We start from the raw sequence: 22,316 nt of genomic DNA, 5'->3' as shown, positions 1-22,316 counted from the left end.
ATTGTATGGGGACCAGTATATGGCTGCCAGAGGGATGGAATGGAAAGAGACCCTCCCCATCTCCTAAGATGCTCTGGCCACTCTGCCACAGCCAAGATTCTCCTCCATGGCCAACTCTGGCCGACCCACTCTCCATTCCACTGAGAGCCTGTGCTCTATGGCACCAGCAGGAAACCTAGCCCTCCCTGTGAGATGTGTCCATTTGGTCACCTGACACAACTGCCCAGCCAGGCAGAGCCAGGTACTACAGCCACCCCAGGCCCTGAGCGGCTCCCAGCCTCATGGTAACTGTGGAGTCAGGACTGTGGTGGGCCTGAGAGGGGCCACAGAAGTGGAGAGGTGGTGGGAATTAACTCTGTAGGGAGTAGAGGGCATGCCAGCCAGGCAGTGCCTGGCGGATACCCAGCATGCGGTTGCAGAGTTGGTGGACATCGTTCCCAGAATGCTTTTTGGCTCTCCCAGTGGGCTTGGCCTTATTCTTTGGACAAGCCTAGGACATCTGGGGCAAGACTATCTAAGGCGCTCCTCTGAGACCACAGACAAGCATTCCATGTAGCCATGGTCAACTCTTTCTCTCTCCCTTCTATCTGACCAGTGACAATGGCTGAGGTGGCTGAAGGAAACCAGATGAGCTGAACCATGGATGGAGGCTGCCTGTAGCACCAGGACAATTGTGTCCTCCCTCACTTAATGCTGCACATCTCCTAAAAGCATGTTCAGCGGCATCTACACACATACACATACATGCACATGCCCCACTCACACACATTCACACACACAGAGTCCCTGAATTAGACATTATTTTAAAGCACTGGAGCCCAGTGGCTCTTCTAAAGCATCAGATCTGTGGGTCTACTGACCTTGAATGACTACAACAGCAATTTTCCTTTCAAGCAATATCAGATTAGAGTCAATAGGTCTGGGTCGGATGCCATGTCAGTGAGTTAGGATTGCATGTGGATTGTGTCAAACTGAGCCCAGGGCACGACTGAGCCACAGTCGTGCTGGCTAGGAGCATTTGGCCTTCTGGCTCCAGCCACTCTGATGTCTAAGAGCTGCCTTGGGCGCTAATGGCAGAAAAAGAGGCAGTGTCATTCAGCTTCATTGGGCAATCATTAGGACTTCCTCCAAAAAAGCAGGCAAGCAGAGAAGTTGCCGCTGACCTCCCTGGGGCCATTTTAGGGCCTTGGGTCGAGGGACTGGCTCCCTTGCCCAGGATAAACATATGTGAAGTTGCCTAACTTCCCAGCCTGATCTAATTAGTAAACACCTTCAAAGGGATCAAGCTGACTTCTGAGACAAAGTCAGCCACAACACACAGCAAAGGTGGGCAAATAAATATTTAAAGAGCAAATTGTGTGGAGGTAGAGGTGGAAGGGCGACATAGATTAGGAACGGATATGAGTTAACTTGGGGAGTTCCGTTGTGCAATTGTCCTTGCCCTTGCCCCCTCCATTGGAAAACCTTGCCCCTTTTTCAGGGCTTCTGTGGGACTCAGCCAACCAGCCTTCAGAAGAAATTACCCACAAGGCAGGGACTCCCTTAACCTGATCAGAGCTCGGGTCACTCAATGCCATGGTTGTTTTGGATGTTAGGGTTGAATGAGATCTATTTAAGGGTCTAGAACAGAACAGTATGAATCAAATTCTTACTAACGTGCAAATGACTGCTAAAGCGGTTTTTTTTTTCATCTAGCTATGATTTGTCCTAGGGGACTGACACTCCAACAGTGGCATTTCAAGCAACTTCAGCAGTTGTCAACTGCAGGTCTGCAGAAGACCAGCCCAGCTCCAGGCATCCCTGATTCCTCATGACTCCCCTGTGGCTTGCAGCCAATTATCTCACAGCTCAGAATCAGGCTGTGCTGGAACAGCAACTAATGAGGCCACCCAGGCCACACAAAGTCTTTGAAAGAACCAAGGTGCACGCCACACTATGAACTATAATCAGGCCTACCCCACTGTTCACACTTTGTTCACAACTGGATTTAAACCGAGAAGCCCTACTTGGAGTTGGAGTTCAGTTCTCGGTGTGGTTGAGACAGGGAAGGCAGCGTGAGCTTCTTAACGCATTTCACATGTCAGAGTGGAGATGCTGAATGCCAGGCATATGCTGGGGGGTGCTAGCCACTAATTATCTCACTTAATCCTCATGGTGAATCAGCAAACTAGCTTTTATTATCCTCATTTCACAGAGGAAGTTGAGGTGTAAGCATTAATACATTAGGTGGGCTACACACACCTCAGTCTGTTTGGTCTTGTCATTGTTGCTCGTTGGGTTGGCTTTGGTTTCTCTGCTTTACCATGCAAAAACTGTGGATCTTGTCTCTCTTCTCCCCACTGTATTCCCAAAACAAGCTATGTGCTGGAGGCATATTCAGTCATTTATTCACTCAATCATTCATGCCATACGTATTTATCAGACACTGTAGCTATCACCCTCTGCTAAAATGTAATCGTCATGATCTTGGTGAACAACACCAAAAAGGTACCTGGATCATAAAGGTTACATTTTAGCAGAGGGAGATAATCAATTAGTAAATCAGTAATAAGCAAGCCAAAAAAGGAAGGAGGGAGGAAGGAAGAAAGGAAGGGAGAAGGAAGGGAGAGAGGGAAGAAGGGAAGGAGAGGAGGGAGGAAATCATCAGAAATTGGGAAGTGCCAGGCAGAGACCTAAATTGGAGGATGAAATGGAGAGAGGCAGGGTGTGACCTCGGATTTGACAGCTGAGGATAGGGTTCTTAAAGGAGGTGACCTTTAAGCTGAGAAGTGAATGACAAGATAAAGGAAGCCATAAGAAGATCAAGGGAAAGAGATTACAGGCAGAAACACTGCAAAGGCCCTGAAGTGAGAATGAGTTTTGAGAGTTCCAAGAACTGAGAAAAGGTCATTATGTCTAAAGCATATCTGGGGGTGAGGGGGAGAGTGGTACAAGAGGACGTAAAAGAGGTAGGTAGGAGCCAGGTCACATGGGCCTTGTAAGTCAGGGCAAGGCCCATTCATCAAATACTAGCTGAATGAATAAATACACAAGCCTTGGGAGCACTGTGGGAATGTAAGTACCAACTGCCTTTCAGGAGTTTACAGTAGTCAGACAAACAAAATGCATATCCATTCATTCAAGAAACATTTACAGAGGTCCTATAGCATGCCAGGCACGGTGCCACATAGAGAGGGTGCCAGGGTGAACAAGGCAGGTTCCCTGCTTCGTAAAAGCACATCGGACTAAGGAAAGAAACAAGACCACAGTACAGAGTGGAAATTTTTTAATTTCAGGAAACGCTTCCTGAGCACAGGGAAAATATTTAGCTCGCCCTGAGTTAAGGAAACTGTTAAGACAACCTGTGAACTGCAGCCCATATACAGAGTTCAGAGATAGAAGTGTTCTCTGTAGACAGGAAAGGTCAGAGAATTTCTTCATAGAGAAATTCAGACTTCAGCATAAATTTCAGGAATGAGCAGAACTTGGAGATGAGGGCAGCCTCCAGTTGGAATAAGAAATGAGCACAGGTTGGAATCAAAGCCTTGGTGAGGCAGTCCAGGCTCTCTACAGCCCCTGTTCCTCGTGGTCACCTCCTTCCTTGTACATGTACATGCATCCCTCTGTGCTCATCCTCTCTCTGTGCTGAAACACAATGGAAAGAATCTATCAAGCACTCTGCAAACGCTTTGCATCCCAGTCACTCTGAAATGAAAGGCCGGTCCCCATTCCAATTAGGAAGACCACATAAAAATAAGCATTAATTTCTTAGTCATGAGTGCACGGCTGGCTAGAAAGGCTCTGCTGCATGCTGCAGGGTGGCAAGGGTGCTCTGTCCGACATGTCTCACATCTTCGTCTGGGACCAGTGGGCCCAATGGGGCATGTTCTTATTATGGCAGAAATATAAGAGAGTGAATAGAAATGCAAGATGTCTCACATAGCCCCCGAACTGGCATTCTTAACTTCTGCTACCTTTTATTGGTCGAAGCAAGTTACATGTTCAAGCCCAAGATCAAGTGGCAGGACAGTACACTCCACCCACATGAGGCCATGGCAAGAAAGTATGCAAGTTGGTGATTGCTTTGGCGACACCATATACTAAAATTGGAATGACGCCGAGAAGATTGGCATGGGCCCTGTGCAAGGATGATATGCAAATTTGTGAAGTGTTCCGTATTTTTATTACCAGCCAGCCAGAAGGTATCAACCTGGGAGAAAGCAAGCCTTCCTGCCTCTGAAACCCTGAGTCAATAAATTGCCGTTGTTAAAAAAAAAAAAAAAAGGATGTATGCAAGTTGGAGCAAGAATTGTGGCCAATTATTCAATCTACCACAAAAGTTACAAAGGATTCATCTCATTTCTCCTACTGACAGCCCATCAAATCTCTGATAGAGCTCATGTTCAACAAATATTCTTTACCTGCTGTGCTAAGCTTCTTCATTCCTTAGGCAGCAGATTCTTAAATCCCTTCTCCCTACCCTGACACGAATACATTTCTAATTCACTAACATTTCTGGCTAATGTTTCTGCAGTCGAATCTGATCATCGTAATCCAGTGTGTCTTTGCCAGTGAAGGGCAGTGGGTATATCTGTTAAGCTTTAATGAACAACAAACTGTCCCAAAAGTTAATTCGCAATTCTGGAGGTCAGCTAGGCAATTCTTTTGGTCAGTGACGGGCTCAGTTGCTCTCGGCTGTGCTTGCTCATGCAATCAGCTAGAAGAATGGCTATTAGTTGGTTGTTCTAGGTTGGCCTTGGCTGGACATCTGGGGCCTCTTTCCATGTTTTCTCTTTCTCCAGGAAGCTAACTGAGGTTTATAAACATGCTGGTCTCAGGATTCCTAAAGTTCAAGGGTGGAGGCTGAATGCCTCTTATGGACTAGGCTCAGAAAGCACAATATCATTTCTTCCACATTCTACTAGCCAAAGCAAGTCACAGACCAGCCCAGAATCAAGAAGTAGAGAAAGAGATGTGACTTCATATGGAAGAACCTGAAAAGTACTGTGACCAGGGCTACTCTGCACCAAATGCCCATTAATTCCTTTAGTGCAGCAACCTTCCACGCTTGACCCACAAACTCAGAAGTCAATAAACAACCCTAGATTTTGAGTCATGAACTGTTGTCAAGTAAGTTCTTATTACACTTATATTTATACGGTTGATCTTCTGAACTAAAGTGTAACATTTTATATTCAATTTCCTCTCCATTGCTTCAGCCTTGCTTTGATCACTCCCTATCCTTTTTTATAGTGAGCCTTTGTATCCCTTTTAAAAACAGTTATGCATTTTGAACATTTTCAAGCACTTCCTTACCGCATCTGGTGTAAGCAACATGCCATTATCAGATTGGTTTTAAGACACTTTAAGGCCAGGGACGACTACACTTTCTGTTCTCCGTGCTTCTATCCATCCATATGGCAACTTCCACAATGCTGGCCAAGGGGACATCCCCGAAGCCCTTCCTGCTCAACTTCTCTCATGCCAATCTCCTCCTAAGGTATCTAAGGCTCCCTCGAAGTCCATGGAACAAATCTAGAAAAGCACTGGGTGAAACCAATGTTTTCAAACTTCGATGAACATGAATGACACTCAGTAAGATATACTTTTTACATAGTGACCCAGGACACACACACACGAGTAACTGAAACAACTCTTTCTCAATAATCTGCTACCCTTACAAAGTGAATGCACTCTGATATTTTTTATTCTATTCACTTAATTTTTAAAATGTTGATCATGAACTTCTAAATTTATTTTAAAGGCCACAAAACAGATCACGACCCACAGTTAGAAACCATTGGACTAGAAGACCTCTTGAAGAATTCTTTCAACTTTTAAACTGTAAGAGCCTATGGTTTCATATCCTCACTTTCTACTGTTTGTTCTCAGGGCCAAGGAGGGGTGGAGATAGACACCACCAAAAAATAGGGAAAGATAAATTCTAGACAAGCCATAATAATGCTTCTCTGAGTGACCGAAATGACTTGACCTCATGGACAGTCATACAATCAGTAGATCAGACTAATGAGGAAAGTTTACTCTAAAGTCTGTTGCCTAAGTTCAAATCGCAATTCAGCCAAATACAGGCGGGTTACTTGGGTTCTCAACCTCTCTCTCTCTCTCTCTCTCTCTCTCTCTCTCTCAATGAACATTTATTATATAGCAGGTCCCATGCCAATTATTTAGTGTACATCATTTTTCCTAATCCTAATAGCAGCCTGATTGGAGAAGTTTTGTTATTCCAATTCCACAGTTGAGCATCCTGAGGCCCCTCAACAGTTAAGGGGCTGAGCGAGAACTGGAAGTCATCTCTCTCTGACTTTTAAAGCTTAAGTCCTCTACCATCTCCCAACTCAACCCCCATGGATTAATAGATGTAGATATAAAGATCATCAAGTGTGACATAAAATAGGTGACAGGACACCTATGTGATACATCCTAACAGCATGAGGTCATGGTTAAGAACATGGTCTTCAGGGAGCAGACGTGGCTCAGGTGGTTGAGCACTACTTCCCACATGGAAGGTCCTGGGTTGGTCCCCAGCACCTCCCAGAAAAACAAAAACAAGCAAACAAATGAAAAGAACAACCTAGGGGAGCCGATGTGGCTCAGTGCTTGAGCTCCAGCTTTCCACATATAAGGTCCCAGTTTCAATCCCCAGCCCTGGTACCTTCAACAAAACAAAACATGGGTTTCAGAGTTGGCCAGACCTGGGATCAAATTCTTCCTCTGCCACTTAATAACTGTAAAGTTCATGAAAAAGAAAATCAGATGGATACCTGATAGACTATAAAGTTTACGTAAAAGGCACATACTTCCGAATATAAAGTTTACATAAAAGGCACATACTTCCCTCATAGACTTGGGGGTGACAGGTACCTTTGGGCACATCCAAACATCTAATCCAGCTCCTTGACTTTGCAGATGAGCAAATCCACGTGGGGTAGGGGTACAAGCAAAGGAATTTCCTTCCTGGGGTCCCCCAAGGAGGAAAGGCAGATCCACCACTAGAACTCAAGGGTCCAGACCCCGCCAGCTCTGTGCTCCCACCCAGGCCACCCCTCTCTATAAGTGTGCTCCTGCTGTCAAATGGTTAATCCCAAGCTAAAGGAAATGGCTCTCCAAGGCAGATGCTGAGATTTTCCTCTATCTGCTCATTTGAGGAGGTCGAGAAAAGGGCAGGGGAATGCATTCATGACGTGGCTCCTGGGTCTCCACACCCAGGAATGCAGCAGAGGTTTAAATAAATCAGACTGCAGGCAAGAATTCAGACAGGCTCCCCGACATGTTCTGTGCTTCCTTTCCCCTAGTGGATACCATCAGCTGTCCTGTTGCTAAGAGACTGGAGTGGGTGGGAAAGGCTGAGAGCCATATTTTTCAAACTCATCTGGGAAACCGGTTTTGCCTTTGCTCCCTTCAGGGACTCAGCTTCCTTAAGAACAGGATATTACCACCAGGCAGATGGAGAGAATGAGAATACTTTTTTTATTTCGAGAAATGGACTAAGCTTTTCCTGGACATTCAGTGTCATCCAGCAGAGACCAGGGAGCTGCCAATTCTGTGTCTGATGCAATGTTTGGAAAAGAACTGCAGAGTACACATGACTCAACAAAATATTACGATTTGCATTCCTATCTCTTGGGAAGTTGTACTTATCAGAACCAACAAGTGCCACGCAGCCAGCAAGAATGCTGGGTTGAGTGTGTCATCAGAGAAATAAAAAGGGAAAGAAAAAAATAAATAAATAACAAGAAGGGTTTGTGGGGAGGTGAGTATTTGAGTAACTCCGGGACTTTCCTTTTCGGTTGCATTCCAACCAGACAGACCTAAACCTGGCAAAGCCATTACATTGCTCAATGTCAGAAACATCCGCCTGGAATGCAGGACATGTGAACTTGGACACCCCCTGCAGCTTCCCATGTGGCCCAGCATGTGGCATCCACTATAAACACAGCACGGGGAAAGCAGTGGCCGAGCCCACCACGGGGGTGGGCGGGGAGGGGGCACAGTGCACCTAAAGGAAGGCAGGAAACACAGAAGGTAGGGTGCTCCACAGCATTCCTTGCCCGAGGTCCTTGTGAGGCCTCACAACGCCTCTGATGAGCTGAGCAGGGATGGAAAATAAGCCTATGGGAACAGGCTGGTGAATTTTTCTTTTTTCGCTTCAAGAATGTGAGTCAACTTACCCCTACTCTAGGTTTGCACTTGGCAGTCTGAAACACAAGAAGGAAAAAAAGGTGCTACAATCCCTTATTTCCCAAAAGCTCTAATAGCAGATATATATTGATATCAAATTCCTAGTCCACCTCCCTGCCCAGGAAACCCTCCCACCTGGGCTCAGCTTGCCAGGCACTCCCTGTCACATTCGGAAAGGAAAGCATAACTCAGCTTACCCACAAGCCCGTGTAGAACTTGCGGCATGTTCCAGAGCTCCATGCCCCAGTCAGCAAAGAACTGTGGTTGGCTGGCAAAGCATTCTGGGCAACCATATGCAAATCATATTATCCCCCTCCCCACCTCCAAAACCAGTACAGAATAAAGGAAGCTATCCTGGCTTACTGTGCCATCAACAAGGGAGAATAATGGAGACAGGTGGGGGGTGCAGTTAGGAACATACAGATTCTAGAAAAGAAAACACCTCATATAGACGGTATTCTAACAGATGGCAAGAACATGATGGCTTAGCCCTATTCAATTCTCACAATAACCCATGAGGGATGAATAATACTTTTTCTTATCATTCCCATTTTGAAGATGAAGAAAGGCTCAGTGATACTCAAAGTCAATGTGAAAATTTAATTGGGAGCAAGAAAGGCAATGCAGGAATTTGAGACAGGAGCCCAGGTCCTGACCATGACACTCTCCTACCTTTGGTTATATTAACCCAGACCCAGCAGGACCATCAGCGTACTACATGGTTCACTAAAATGTGATATGTGTGGGTCTCAGCATCCAGGTCCTCAGAACTGGAAATGCCCGTTCTTAATCTCCCTGCTCCCCTTCTCCCACCCCCAGAGAGCTGTAGGAAAATGATGGATGGAAGTCTTCATTGTGTACATGGGTCATGGTCCCCGTAACCATCTCTCAACTTGTCTCCTGGTTACACCTGGTGACTGGTCTTCCTACCTCCAGTCTCTCTCAATTCAACCCATGTTCCCCACTGCTCCAGACCAACTCCTAAGACAAAAATCAGATCAGGGCACTCCTCTACTCAAAAACATTCCAAGGCTCCCTAGTTCATATAGAACAAAGTCCAAATTCCTAAGTATGGCATCAAGGTCTTGCAGAATCTGGTTTTCATTTGCCTTTCTAGTCTGTCAGTGACTCTGGCTCTCAAAGGCTGTTATGCTGAAGTCACACCAAACTTTTTCATTTCCCCCCAAATCTTAGCTTCCTTGTCTGCCTGCCTGGAAAGTTCTTCACCCCATGTACTTGCTGGACCTGGACATATCCTTGGGAGACCAGCAGACATCATTCTGCCTTCCACAAGCCCCACAGGCAGAATCAAACCCTTTCTCCTTGTACCCCCAGAAAGCTCTGTTTATGCCTCAATTTGAACAAGATCACTCTGACTTGTTCCAACACTAATTGCCCTTTTTTTTTAATGCAAAAAAAAAGAAATTGCCTGAAGTCTGTATCCACAAATCAGTCACCATATGCTTACAACCAATGCAAGCTAAACTGCTTTACAAAGACCTTTGCAGGCAAATGGCTCCTTTAATCAGAGCTGGGCTAGTCCTCTGACTCTATATGCAGTCTTCCCCTCTTGAATTAGGGAACTGCATTTCCCAAAAGTGTTGGACCCCAAAGCCTGGTCAAGTTGGCATGTGAACTTATCCACCACAGTCACCAAGAATCACAGGCTCATAGACTCCAGAGCTTCAAAGGACCTTAGAGGTCAGGTAGACGAGGGCTCAGTTCTTAAACCCACTAGGACTGGATCCTTTTCTGACCATCTCTTGGGGCAGCAGGGCACAGGGAGAAAGAGAACTGACTTTGGAGTCATGAAATCGTGGGTTCAATCCTAGCAACTTGACTTACCATCTGTGGCCTTTAGCAAGTCACCTCATCTCTCCAAACTCCTCTTTTTACCTCAAATGGGCCTCACAAATATTAACTCTGATAAGGCATACGACACACCTGACATGGTGTTAATAAACCATCACTGAGGGGTGGGTGTAGCTCAGCGTTTGTGCGCCTGCTTACCATGTACAAGGTCCTAGGTTCAATCTCTAGTGCCTCCTTAAAAAATAATAAAATAAATAAGCCATTGCTAAGAAATCATTGCTAATATTATTAGTAGGACAGAACAATCTTTGATGAGCTCCTTTTTATGCACCGCACTTCTCTTTTCCCATTCTTGACTTTCCCCCAAGGCAGAGAATAAAAAATGCAAGAATAAGCACTGGGCATAGTGCCTGGCACACAGTAAGTACCCAGTAAATATTTGAGAAAGGAATGAATGAGACAAGCCTGAAGAGTCAATGTAAACAATAGCAGAATGAAAGGAATCATGTCACTCTTACAGTAGATGCCCCTCGAATAAGGGTACGCTTCATTGTGGGCTGATGAAAATGACGATCACTGCCAAGTTAAATTGTGATACTGATTACTGAGCCTTTAGGAAAATTGCCAAAAGAAAATTGACAGCCTTAATAGTCAGCGTGTCCAGTACAGGGCAAAGCACATAGTAGGTGTGGAATAAAGCTTTAATGAGTAAATCATTGATTCAAAGGAACTCAATTTTGAGTTGAACAGTTTTCATTTCCAGTTAAAATAACAAACTATCAACGTCCACATTTACCATTCTGTATAATATAGCAGTCAAAATAGCCCTGGAAGTCCCTATTACACAGAGGGTGAAAAAATTTCTTGCTAAGAGTGATGAGTACACAGGTCAGCTGTCACAGATGATGCAATCTTTCACACAGGACAGCAATTAACTGAAATAACCCCAAACCACTGTTACCCTTAATCCTTAATTGCCCATCTGGGTTTGTGGTTTTGTCTACCAAAAAGATATGAAGAGTAGCAAGTGAAAGGGCTGTTCAGAGAAGAACCTAGCATGTCTAGCATGTTCAGAGAAGAACCTAGTTATGTCTTTTTGGGAGACTGACAGGTAGGCTGGAGACCAGGCAGCCAAAGGTGTTCAGAATTGGGCTGACTGCCTTTTAAGCTTGGCGGTTGGAGAGGAGGTGGTGGTGGGAGGGGTCAGGAGATAGGATCACAGTAATTCTGACTTCAAGGTGATCCCATTATGGGTTTGATTACAGGCTATGTGACACTGACCTTTTATTTATGGAGGCATCAGCAGCCTGAGTTCTTCATAGGCTGATAAAGCCCCGTGTGTAACCTTGGGGAAATCACTTCTCCCTTATGAGACAAGAGGGCTGGACCAAGTGATCACATCCAAAGCCATGGTTATAGTTTCCATAAAGGGGTTTATAAGTTATCTGTGATAAGACAGGGTGTGATCCCAAATATATATAAGCAGATAAAATGAGTCATATATATCCAGATTTGTATTTTGATTAGGTAGTAAAAGACTGTGTTGATTTCTTCATTTTTATAAAACACAAAGAATAATGCTCTTCTTACAGTAGATGTCCCTTAAATAGGGGTATGTTTTATCATGGGTTGAAGAAAATGGCAATCACCACCAAGTTAAACTCTAATACTGTTAACTGAGTCTTAGGAAAATTCCTTTGAGAATATGGTCAGCATTATATTTCTAGCACTCACATTATATTTCTAGCACTCAGCACAGTGCAAAGCATATGGTAGGAGTTGAATAAATCTTTGCTAAGTAAATCAGTGGCTCAATGAAACTCAATTTTGAGTTGAGCTAAAGGAGATCCTTCTCTAGTGAATATTAGGGGTTTATCTATAGAGGGCAACTTGAGCAGCTCAATCAGTCAAAGCCGTGACTTTTTCTCACCCTCCCAAAACTGACCCTTCCTCCTCCATTTCTTAGGTTGGTTAATACGACTCTTCCTCTATAGAATGCCCTTCCCCTGACATTTGCCTGGGAAACTTCCATTCATATTTCGAAACCCTTCTCAAATCTCCCTTGCTGAAAGACAATCCCAACTGTAGCTCTATGGAGAAATGATCACTTCCTCTTTTATGCCACACTGATACAGAGCACATAGGACAGGGCCTGGCAAACAGTATAACCTCAATACATTTTTATCGATGAGGAAATTAATAAATGAATGGTCAGCGTTGGACTGAGTCATATCCTCCACAAAAGACATTGTAAGCCCTAACCTCAGAGTGGTCCTGTGGGTAAGAATCCATTTGTAATTTGGACCTCTGAAGATGTTATTATTAGTTAAGGTGTGACCTCATTTGTGAGTAGGATCTTTGAAGATCCTATTTAGATGAGGCCAGATTGAATCAGTGTGGCTTTAATCCACATGACCAGAATCCTTATAAGCTGAGGACATTTGAACACAGTCAGTCAGAAAAAGCCAGAAACCAAGTAGAAACCTTAAGTAGGAGAACCCAGAGAGAGAGAGATCACCATGTGATGGAGGATAATTAGGCCCAGAACATCACAGACTTTGAAAATATCACAGCCTTACCAACACCTTGATTTTGGACTTCCGACCTCCAAAAGTGAGAGCCAATAAATTCCTGTTGCTCAGGCCAATATGGTATTTGTCATAGCAACCTTGGCAAACTGAGACAGTAAATAAGAATGTGCTCAACTGGGATAAAAGAAACAATGGTAATCAAGTACCAACTAAGTGTATGACCTTGTACCCCCAGGCCTTTAGTTAGGATGATATTCCACAGTAAATGCCTTAAAGGAAAAAAAAAAAAGAGGAAAAAGAAGATATAAAATGAATACCCATGTGTTGTTTTTTGTGTGTGTTCCAGCAATCCCCAAAGTGCTTGGATTGCCCTCAACCAGTAGCCTCTCCAAAACAGAAGACCCAAAGAACATGAATGCTAATCTAATCCATCAAATATTAACCACTGTGAAGTGCATAGTCCAACACCATTCCTGAAGGGTTTCCACTGACTCTCAGAAGAAAAAAGAAAGCAGAAGCAGCTGCCTTCCTCCTCTGGAGACAGCATATATTTCAAAATAGAATTTGTCATTTGTATAAGTACTTTTGACTCATGAGATTTGTCATCTAGATACATATTTCTGCCTAGGTCTGCCCCATTTCCCCTTAAATGGGGAAGGATGGTTCTAGTTACAGGAGTCAAGTCCCTCATGAGATAGATCTAGTTAAGGGTAATGTCCTCCAAAGCAGAATTTTAAGGACCTGAGATAGAAGCTTTGGCCATAAGGAGAAGGTAGAATGTCAAGAGGATTCCAAACTATTTCCAGTTTAGCAGGTATCTAGGTTTGGTAACATCCATCCCTGAGAGGAAAGGTGTTAGAGAAACAGATAAATGATGGAACACATTCTCTTTCTGTTTAGCAAGCATTTAATTTTCCTCACGTAAGTTTTGTGAACATTAGGGTCACAGAACGTTCATAGTGTTGGTGAGGAATTTCATGTTTTAAAATGAAAATTTTAAATCCCTAGTAATATGTTTAGAAAGGTTCATGAGAAACGCTACCTGTGGTTATCTCTTGGAGTAAGAGGGGAATTGCAGAGGTGATCGAGAGGAAATTTTTCTTTTTTCTCTGCATACTTCTTTGTAACTTGAGTTTTTTCTCAACAAACACATACTGCTTTGGAAATTAAGGTAAATAAATTAGACTGTCAAAATGAGGAGATAGGATTAAGATGGCTGAGTGAGATGCTTCAGGATTATGTCCCTCCTCAGAAGCTTTGAACAACCAGGAAGTACTGGCAGAAACATCTTTCTCAAAGTTCCAGAAAACACTAACAGGGTAAGTTAGCACACTAACAGGGTGAGTGCCGAGTCAAGGAAAAGCTGTGGCCCTTCCTCCACCACAATTGGCTGGCACAGAGTTGGTCTTAGTGAGGATCACTGGTCCCAATTCCAGAGGGAACAGAGGAACCTTGATGCATTTCACATACTGAGAACATTTATGTCTAGCCCAGTCAGTTGGGTGGTGATCCGAAGGATAGCAGTCCCAGCATGTCCCCTCTTTGTAGAAGGTGGCTCACTGACCTCTCCTACAGAGTGCTCTGGGAGAGGAGTCAAGTGGTTGCGTGGGGCAAAAGCTGACTGGAGGACAAAGGTGACTGTAGGACATACAGTGCAGAGTCTGGCACCATGAGGAAACTGTTTCCTAGGGAAGAGAAGACATTAGGAACCACATAAACTGAGGACTTCCCAGGTCCACAAGGCCATGCCCAAAGAAAGACTCCTGGGGTGAAAGTATCCGAGAGGCCCCTATGCTTTGGCCTGAAGCTATTCTCCAAACTCACTGTATGGAGAAGCCCTGAAACACAGCATTAGCAAAGGTCAGTGTGCAAGGACTGGAAAAGATATTTGCTTTTTTACCTCCTTTTTTGTTCATTTGTTTTTTTTTTTGTTTATTAATTCCTGGGATTCAAGGAGAGCCCTGTCATAACACTAGTTGGATACAAGCTTAAGGAGCAGATATCTCAGAGTCTAAATTCTAGAGATAATTCATTAAAATACCAAAATGTGCAGGTTACAGCAAAAGGTTACGAAACATGCAGACAGAGGAAATATTGGCCTGGGCAAAGGAGAGTATGAAACCATTAGAAAACAGCAATGAAGACTTGGGACATACTGGAGAAAGACTTTTTAAAAATTGCTCTATATATGCTCAAAGAGCTAAAGGAAAACAAGGACAAAGAACTAAAGAAAATCAGGAAAACAACAGATAAACATAAAGAGACTAACAATAACAAGATGGAAATTATGAAAGGAGCCAAACAGAGCCAAAGATTACAGTTACAGAAATAAAAAATTTCCTAGAGGGATTCTACAGCAGCTAGAAAGAAGAATCAGAGAACTTGAAGATAAGACATTAGAAATCATTCATCCTGAGGAGCAGAAAGAAGAAAGAATGAAGAAAAGTGAAAGGACCCCAAGGCACCTGTGGGACACCATCGCACCTATACACCTTATGGGAGTTCCAGAAGGAGAAGAAAGAGAGAAAGGGGCAGAGAGAATAGTCAATGTACAAATGGCTGAAAACTTCCCAATTTTAATGAAAGATATGAATATATACATCCAATATGCTCAACAAACTCTAAACTGGATAAATACAAATAGACCCAAGTCACAGCACATTATAATCAAACTGAGGAATGCCAAAGATAAAAAAAATTTCTAGAAGTCTGAAGAAAGAAGCAACAGGGAAGTGTACTTGGCCCAATGGATAGCGTGTCTGCCTACCACATGGGAGGTCCGCGGTTCAAACCCCGGGCCTCCTTGACCCGTGTAGAGCTGGCCCATGTGCAGTGCTAATGCGCACAAGGAATGCCCTGCCACACAGGGGTGTCCCCGTGTAAGTGAGCCCCATGTGCAAGGAGTGCACCCCGTAAGGAGAGCTGCCCAGCACGAAAGAAAGCGCAGCCTGACCAAGAATGGCACCGCACACATGAAGAGCTGACACAACAAGACAACGCAACAAAAGGAAACACAGATCCGGGGCCGCCGATAAGGATGGAAGCAGTCACAGAAGAACACACAGCAAATGGACACAGAGAGCAGACAACGGGGGGGGGGGGGGGGGGGGGAAGGGGGAGGAAGAAATAAATAAAAAATAAATCTTTAAAAAAAAAAGAAAGAAACAATGCGTCACATACAAGAGAACCTCAATAACATTAGGTTCTTATTTCTCATCAGTAAGCATGGAGGCAAGAAGGCATGACATATTTGAAGTGATAAAAGCAAAAATTTGCTAGCCAAGAATTCTATATCTGGTAAAACTGACCTTCAAAAATGAGAGTGAGATTAATACATTCCTAGATAAACAAAAGCAAAGACCAGCCCTACAAGAGATGCTAAAAATAATTCTGCAGCTTGAAAGGAAAGGCAATAGATAATAAAGATCTTCACTGAGGGTAACAGCATAGGTAAATATAAATGCCAGTACTGCTTTATTTTTTGTTTGTAACTCCACTTTTTACTTCTCCAGACTCTAAAAGGCAAATGCATGAAATGTAATATAAAGCAGCAGTTTGGGACTCAATGTATAAACATGTAATCTGTGACAAAAACTATATCAAGGTGGGGGAACAGAGGGGCATAGGAAAATAGTTTGTGTGTTCCAGTGAAGGTAAGTTGGTATCAAAGCAAATGAGATCGCTATAGATTTAGAACATGAAATTTAAACCCCATGGTAACTATAAGGAAAAGTTTTCAGAAAAGGAATTGGGTATCAAATGATAGGTAGAAGAAGGAAGGGAGGGAAGGAGGGAGGGAGGGAGGGAAAGAAAGAAAGAAAGGATAAATATGGCAAAATGTTAAAATTGGTGGATTTGGCTATCTAGGGGCAGGTAGATATATATTGGAGTTCTCTATATGAGATTTGTATTATTTTAGTAACTGTCCTGTAAGTTTGAAAGAGTTTCAAAATTAGAAGTTAAAAGTAACAATGAGGAGATAGGAAGGATGGGTTTGAAACAGCATGACCTCAAAGTTACGCCTTTGCCCCCACAGCACCAGTAACTCTGGTCATAGCACTGATAACTCTAGTCATGGAGCCTGAGTGCATGATTCTCTCACCTTCAACATTTACCAGGTCCCTCAGGGACCAGGGAACTGAGGGCTAACAGGGAAGAGAAAATTCCTAAATAAAACTGGTCTCCACAATGGGTTGAGCACTTTCCTTGCATAACCTTATTTTGATCCTCCTAATAACCCTACAAAATAAGTATCACTCCCTGATTTTGAGGATGAGGAAATGAGTCTCAGTGAAATTAGTGATGTGCTGAGGGCTATAGAGCTAGTGAGTGTCAGGGCAGGGATTAGAACTTGGACATGCAAGGCCTCTAAGCTCCTGGACCTGCAGCTGGGCTCCACATTCACCCAAAGGATGCCCGTTCTTCAGCTACTCCTGGCAACTGGACCAACAAAATCCTCAGTGGACCAGTCCTGGCTCCCCACTCACCCATGCTCCCATCAGGAGAAGTACGTCTTTCCAGAGGAGTAGAAAAGGAAAATACAAAACTCATGCATTTTACTTTCCCTGGGGTTCTCGAGTGTGAAATAGGTGTGAGCAGCAACCTCTCACTGCCTCATTACAAGGCTTATTCTTGGACTTCCTCATAGCCAATGAGATGATTTGAATGCTTAGCTTTCTTGCCCACCTGTCTTCTCAATAATAAGTTCACTCAAGTCTGGAAAAAAAAAAAAGGCTAAGATAAGGTAAAACACAACTAGAGGATAGAGAAGCCATGGCAGGTATGAAAATGTCTGGGGGTTTTAGTCAAAGTGGGTCTAGAATGAGTCAGCAGGGAGATGTGGATGACAGGAGAACCGATTTAAAAAAAAGTAAAGTGCCAAGAATGGGGAAAGTAATTATCTCATTCTATGTGTGAGCAGGGTAGGTTTGTTGGACTCTCTCAGTCTCAGTTTCCTCATCTGTAGAATGGGAATAGTGATAGAGAACATGCAAGTAAATTACGTGGCACAGAGTAAGTACTCCAGAAAGAAAGCTAGTCTTATCATTCTATCAACAGCGCTTGAGGCAGACACTATTATTCTTATTTTGCAAATTAGGAAACCAGGGTGACAAAGCTCTTACATGACAGAAAATAGATTAAAACCAGGTCTGCCTAATTCTGAAGGCCATTTTCATAACCACTAATCTATACTTCCTCCCCCAACAGAAAGTTTAGAAAAAGAAGAAAATCCCCCCTAATCTCATGACCCAGAGATAACCACTTTTACCCTGTAAAACATTTTCAGATTGTCTTCAATCCATAAATGAATAATTTAGTTCAAATCGGGATCACATAATACATTCTATTTTATAATACTTTTTTGACACTTGCCAATTCACCATAACCATCTTCCCAGGTCAAGAAAAGTTCATTCCTATAACCACTCTTTAAAAAAAAAAAAAGACTTATTTTTTATTTATTTCTCTCCCCTTCCCCACCCTCCCTCCTCAGTTGTCTGCTCTCTGTGCCCATTTGCTATGGTTCTTCTGTGTCCGCTTGCATTATCCAGAGGAAACTCTTTTTTGGTTGCATCATCTTGCTACGTCAGCTCTCCGTGTGCATGGTGCCACTCCTGGGCGGGCTGCACTTTTTTTTCCATGCAGGACAGCTCTCCTTGTGGGGCGCACTCCTTGCGTGTGGGGCACCCATAGGCAGGGATGCCCCTGCGTGGCACAGCACTCCTTGTGTGCTGCAGCACTGTGCATGGGCCAGCTTACCACACAGGTCAGGAGGCCTGGGAATCGAACCCTGGACCCTCCATTTGGTAGACAGATGCTCTATTAGTTGAGCCATGTCCACTTCCCCCTGTAGCCATTCTTGATGGTTACCTAGTATAATATAATATATTAAACTTAGACTATAATCTCTTCATCCAATCCTCCTATTGATGACATTTAAGTGGTTACCTAAGTTTTTCCTAAATGTAATCAATACTGTAGTGACCATCTTTGTAGCTAAGCCTGAGCTAGTACATGTTAAGGCATTTGCTCTAGGCTAGCAATTGGGAAGATGCTGGAACTTTAAGCCTGGTTCCATAAGAAGAGTGTTGTGGAATCAGAGTCATCAGTCTAGACCAGTGAGCCTTCAGGGACAGATTTGGGGGACCTGACAGCTGAGATGGCTAAGGAGACAAAGGAGACTTTGTCTGACGAAACAAGGACTACAAGGCAGCAGAATTTTGCTGAATATGCAAAAGCACGTTTGTCCAGACTCAACTGTCAAAGGCTGGATTAACCTGACTCAGGAAATGATAAATTCCCCACAATGCAAGAAACTCAGTTATATGCACTCTGCAGGAGTGTTAGAGAAGAAAGCAGCAAGTCCTAATTCTTAGGATTACCTGAATTTTAAAGCTCTAAGCTCTCTCTCTCCCTTGAGGACTTGCAATTATAGAGTAGGGAACCTACTAAAAGCCAGGCACTTTACAAATATCAAGCAATTTAATTCACACAACATCCATAAGGAATAGTGTGCAAAGAGATGCACTAACTTGTCTTGGCTAAGCTGATGAACTCAGCTGGTGAGTCCTGGAATTCAAACCTAGATTTTGCCAGCACTGCTGCCCATGCAGACTAGTATGGTGATGAAAATCAGAGATTTTAGAGAAAAAGACTTGGGCTCAAGAGTAATCCTTCACTTGCTGGGTGCTCTTGGGAAAATTATTCAACCTCTCTGAACCTTTGTTTCTTATCGGTCACAGCAGAATAATAATAGTGCCCACTTTTGAATATGGTTGTGAGCGTTCAAGGAATTAACTCATGTAAAATATTCAGCACAGCACCCAGCGGAGATTAAACATGCAACAAATGTTGGCAAATTTAGCTAATTCTTCTCTGAAATGAGCCCTATCTGTTTCCAGCCAGGAAGCTACTGCGTGCCCCAGCATCTAGAGACACTCCCCTGAACACAGACTCACCTGCTCCATTCCTGGGTTCGTGGCTAGGCGCGGGGCTAGGTGCTGTGAATGCAATGTCAAGGAGACCAGTGTTGGTACCTGCACCAATGGAGCTGCCAGTTTCCCGGAGAAGACTGAGAGCCTAACATGTGCCAAGAATCCAGGGTGGAAAGGTGATTCTAAGGAAAAGGCGGGGTGCTACAGGAGCCGGTGGTAGGGGAGTCAGTAAGATTCATAAGCTGGTGCTACCTAGGCTGGGACCTAGGGGAAGAGGAGGCAGTGAGAGAGAGCAGGTCACTGGATGAGCAGGATTACTTCGGGGTTAAGTGTGCGGAACTGAAAGGTGGAGGTGGGAGGTAAGGCTGGGGAGGTCGGTAGGAGCCCCTGTGACTGCAACTAGACTTTATCTCAAGGGCAATGGGACCCATGGTGAGGGGGCCAATACCAGCAGACTGACATTCAGAGAGTTCACTCCGGCCCAGTCTCTGGGGGCAGGCCCAGAGCCTTCTGGGAAATGGTGGGCACCATCGAGAGAGTGGCCGTGGGACACAGAGAGGTGCCAGCGTGGGAAAATCTTTAGGAGTCAGGCCTGCCAAGCACCACCAGCCTGGAGCAACCCTGGAGCAGCTGGGCGAGCAGGGTTTCCTTCCACCGTTCTGTGTGGGGCTGAACATGGCGGCTCCTGCAGCCATTTAAAAAGCCCAACCAACACAGATTTTTTAACTTCATTTTTTCTTTCTTTCTTTTTTTTCTTCCCCTCTCTTGCCCTGTTGTTTTTGCTGTCTGTGTCCATTCACTGTGTGATCTTCTGTATCTATTTCTCTCTCTTTTTGTCTTCTCATCTTTCTCCTTGAGGATTCACTGGGATCAATCCTGGGGACCTCTGATGTGGACAGAGCTTACCTGTCAACTGCACCACCTCGGTTCCTGGTCTCTGCTGCATTTCACCTTGACTCCCCTTTGTCTCTCTTTTGTTGTGTCATCATCTTGCTGCGTGACTTACTTGCGTGGGCACTGGCTCACCATGTGGGCATGGGCTCACTATGCAGGCACTCACACGGGCACTCAGCTCACCACATGGGCACTCAACTTGCTGTGCGGGCACTGGCTCACCACGCGGGCACGGGCTCACTATGCGGGCACTCAGCTCACCATGCGGGCACTCAGCTTGCTGCACAGGCACTGGCTCACCACACGGGCATTCACATAGGCACTCAGCTCACCATGCGGGCACTTGGCTTGCCACGTGGGCGCTCACACAGGAACTCAGCTCACATGCAGGCACTGGCTCATGGCACTGGCTCACCATGCAGGCACTCATATGGGCACTCGGCTCGCCATGCAGGCACTGGCTCGCCATGCGGGCACTTGCGTGGGCACTCAACTCACCACGTGGGCACTCGACTCACCATGCAGTCACCCACACGGGCACTCCCAACAAACTTCTTGGCATCAGTCTCCTTTACCTTTCTTCTTTGGTTCGAATCATAGCAGAACTCTCTCACTTCATACATAGAAGTATGTATGCCTCCGTTCAGCCTCAGCCTCCAGTCAGTTCAGGGGGCAGAGAGGGAGGGAGGGATGCAAGAATCAGGAAAACCAGTTCTTAATAATAACAGGCCATCTTTGGATAATAACAGCTTCTGGTTTACAGAGCACTTTCACAGACATTATCTCATTTGATTCTCACAGTAAATGGAGGGAGGGAGAAGAAAAAGGACAATTAGCATTAGCCCCACCCTTGCAAATATGAACACTTGTGGCTCAGAGCAGTTAAGTGATTTGCCCAAGATTATGAAACTGGTGCATAATGGAGCTGGGGATCCAGATTTTATGGTTCTGACTTCAGTGCCTCAGCTCCCTCCGTTAGAGCTACCTTGGGTGAGAGAGAGAGATTGCTGTGCTCACCGAGAATGATTGCAGATATTACCCATTAAACTGCTAACAACAGGAAAGCTGAGGCAAGAAGAGGCTCCCTGAGGAGAAGGGGCATAAAACCGGACAGTGTTGAGGACAGAGGATGTTGATGAAAGAGAGCCGCAATGAGCAGGCACTTGGCTGAAGGTTGCTGGGATGTCCAAGAGGTGGGAAAATGCTAGAGTTTACACTCACAGGAATGGAGCCACAAAGGAAAAACAGGGACTCCCCTGGGGAATCTGGAAGCCAGAGGGCGGGTGAGTCCTTCAGGGGTCTGTGAGCCCATCTCCAGTCAGGAATCAGGAAGCAAAAGCCAACTTGACAAGCAGCCCCCTGGCTCTGCATAGGCGCATTCAGGCAAACGGCAGCCTGACCGACACCTCTCAAAGCCAGCAGAGCCCCAAGACCGGGCCCTGCCCTGGTCCCTATTCAAGTCTCCAAAGCACTGATAGGAAGAAAGACCTAAGGTTCTGGGCCCTGACAACTCAGCTAAACCACGAAGCAGAAGCCAGCTCATGCGGCCCTGCCATCCCCAGGACATGGCCCCTGAATGGGCAGCTATGCAAGCTTCCCGTTTCAGGAGCGGCTGAGCTTTGGGTCCCTTGAATTTGTCAGGGATGATCCACAACAGCCAGGCAGGAAGGAATGAGGGAACAGCTTCCCAGGATCCTGCCAGGGACCCACATCAAAATGGCCCTGTGGTCTACATCCTGAGATGGAGAGAAACGGTACACGGCAACCTCCAACCGAAGATGCTCTCGGCACTTCTTGAGCACCCACTGGACCCCAAATCCATGGCAAAGCCTGTTGACTTAACCCCATTCAAACCTCAGACAATGCTAACCATATGTTGTTATGCTGAGGAAAGAGACCCAGAAAGGCTAAGTGTTCTGCTCAAGGTCACATTGCAAGGGGACAGCTGACATTTTGCCCAAGGTCTG

General features: G+C 44.9%; 1 long non-coding RNA gene and 1 other non-coding gene across 11 annotated transcripts in view; one reads left to right on the top strand and one right to left on the bottom strand.

Annotated features, from left to right (window-relative positions):
* Positions 1-22,316, bottom strand: part of LOC101412618 (uncharacterized) — a 405,636-nt gene that overhangs the window by 60,556 nt on the left and 322,764 nt on the right. The gene's annotated exons all lie outside the window — the stretch shown is intronic.
* On the top strand, positions 4,054-4,162 carry LOC111764123 (U6 spliceosomal RNA). Its single transcript, XR_002796811.1, has one exon. It is a non-coding gene; the product is annotated as a U6 spliceosomal RNA (small nuclear RNA).

Source organism: Dasypus novemcinctus, chromosome 14 (genome assembly GCF_030445035.2).
Source record: "Dasypus novemcinctus isolate mDasNov1 chromosome 14, mDasNov1.1.hap2, whole genome shotgun sequence".
Lineage (NCBI taxonomy): Eukaryota > Metazoa > Chordata > Mammalia > Cingulata > Dasypodidae > Dasypus > Dasypus novemcinctus.
Note: the sequence above shows the minus strand (reverse complement) of the source record. Positions and strands in the feature narration are given on the sequence as shown.